This window comes from Primulina huaijiensis, unplaced genomic scaffold (assembly GCF_012295235.1).
Source record: "Primulina huaijiensis isolate GDHJ02 unplaced genomic scaffold, ASM1229523v2 scaffold3501, whole genome shotgun sequence".
NCBI lineage: Eukaryota > Viridiplantae > Streptophyta > Magnoliopsida > Lamiales > Gesneriaceae > Primulina > Primulina huaijiensis.
In genome coordinates this window covers 2077-4491 of record NW_027358157.1, presented here as the reverse complement: position 1 = coordinate 4491, position 2415 = coordinate 2077, and the positions used below count along the sequence as shown (strand labels likewise).

At 36.9% G+C, this 2415-nt stretch overlaps 1 pseudogene; it reads left to right on the top strand.

The window, feature by feature from the left end:
• Positions 1-521: 521 nt before the first annotated feature.
• On the top strand, positions 522-2132 carry LOC140968270 (mitochondrial import inner membrane translocase subunit TIM17-2-like; annotated as a pseudogene).
• Positions 2133-2415: the final 283 nt, after the last annotated feature.

Here is a 2415-nt window from a genome sequence, read left to right as displayed (position 1 = left end):
AAAAGTATTTTTTTATATCAAAAATATTAATTTTTGTTATAAATATGAGCATAGTTAACATGTCGTCTCACAAGAGACCTACTTTTATCTAAAAGGTTTTCAAATAAATAATAATTTTCAACACAAAATTATATGTCAATTAAACCCTCTATAGTGATAATATACTATAATCCCAATGATCGATCATATAATCAAATCATAAATATAAATATCAAAATTATGTCATAAAATAAAATAAACTTAGAAAATGAATCAGAATGCATGTTTGAAAATATAAATAATAAAATTTTAAAAATGAATGTCACATGTTATGTACTAGCTAGTTTTCGGCGACATTGTTTGCGCGTGAGAATTTTCGAATATTCAACAAAAATTGGTAACTCATATAATTTCATACTCGTTAATTAATTAATTAATTAATCTTTCCGGATCATGGATATTTCAAACACAAATCGTATTTCGATTGGGCCGGACTACTTTATATTGGGCCAAAAGCTAGAGAAATAACAAATTTCTTTTGGCCCAAAAGAAACCTCCACACGACATTAAGGTTTTAACACCGGAAATTTTAACACCAGACGTTCCTTTCCGGTGTTCTTCACATCAGTCAAAGCTTTAAAAAGCTGCGTTTGAGGTAAACCCTAACATAGTATACATGTTTTCTTTTTAATTTTAATTTTAATTGCGAGATAATTTTGTTCTTCTAGCTGCGTCGCGTAAGGATAGTATCACAATTTTTTTTCCATCTGTTCGATTTGTGGTGGTTATGACTTTTTGATTGAAGTTTAGTTTAATTTTCGGTCGCTTTATGATTTTGGACTTGGTTCATGGTGATCATTTGCTTTTGGGTATTGTAAGAACGGATTTGTTTGATTGAAGTTTAACGGATATACTTGATCATTATTTACTGTATAAGGTTTTTTTTTTTTTTTTGTGTGGGTGTATTGGTCAGAATCATGTGGAACGCGGTATCCGTTTTTACGGATTAAGATTCAGTATTTGCTTAATATAAATTATATGGATTATGCCTAGTGACTAGTGTATGCCACGAAAAAAGCACTTTTTTTAGGAGCCACGAAAAAAGCTTTGAGAGAGGCTGTTGTTAGATGCAACTTTCCTTGTTTTTTTTTGTGTCTGAATGTTTATGTGTTGTTTAAGTGTATACCAGTTTCCATTGCGTACTCACGCGCATAATCATCAATTTATATCCTTGTTACCAAACATATTGACTACTGAATAATACATGTTTTAGAGACTTAGGTCAGCAACTGCTTGAAAAGAAAGTGTAAAGAAGAATAGCTTTTGTCTGATCATGGGAACTCCAGAAACGTCTCGAGAACCTTGCCCTGATCGTATCTTGGATGACATTGGTGGAGCATTCGGCATGGGTGCTGTGGGTGGTTCAGCTTTCCATTTTCTGAAGGGAATTTATAACTCCCCCAGAGGAGAGCGCCTCATCGGGGGTTCTCAAGCTGTGCGCATGAATGCACCTCGTGTTGGCGGTAGTTTTGCTGTTTGGGGGGGGGACTCTTTTCCACATTTGACTGCACAATGGTGTACATCCGCCAGAAAGAGGATCCATGGAACTATCATAGCTGGTGCAGCGACTGGAGGATTTCTGCAGGTGCGTCAGGGGTTTGGTGCTGCTTCGAGATCGGCTTTGTTTGGTGGAGTATTACTTGCTCTGATCGAGGGAGCTGGGATTATGTTGAATAAAATCATGAGTGCACCACAGAATTTTCCAGGTATGGAGGAGCCATTGCCCAATGTGGCTGGTGTTCCTGGATATCCAATGGGGCAAATTCCCAGTCAAGTTCCAGTAACTGTCGAGGGCATGGAAGCTGGATCATTATCATCTTCTTCCACACCAAGTTCATGGTTTGGAGGCCCCTTCGGTGGCAGGAAGGAAGAGCCAGTTACAAGTGATGGAAGTAAGACGGTGTTAGAGAGCTTTGATGCTCCTAGTCCACCATCTTTGAGTTTAAATAAGATCTGAAGCCAAATGAGGCAAGTGAGAAATCAATCATTTAGTATCAATGTCAAAACAAAAACACACACGTTAAGGTTGAGAAGCATTAATCTTTAGATCAAGTACATAATCTATAAATCCGCAGCTTCCAAGCTCTTGTAGAGATTAGCTTTTTGATGATGTCGGACTTCAATGTGGCCATCCATGCCATAGCTGGAAGCAATGACAAGGGAAATCGGTGATAATAAACTTCACCCATTCATTATTTTTTTTATTTTCTTTTCAAGTATCGATATGGGAATTTTATGATACGTCATTGAGCTTAGTATACGAATATCGAGTCCTCGAGGTTTCTCTATATAGCTAAATGCTCGACTGCCCTGCTCAGTAGCTTGTAAATTAGTATTACTTGTTCTACATCTATCGTTGGAAGGTTTTGCCATGGT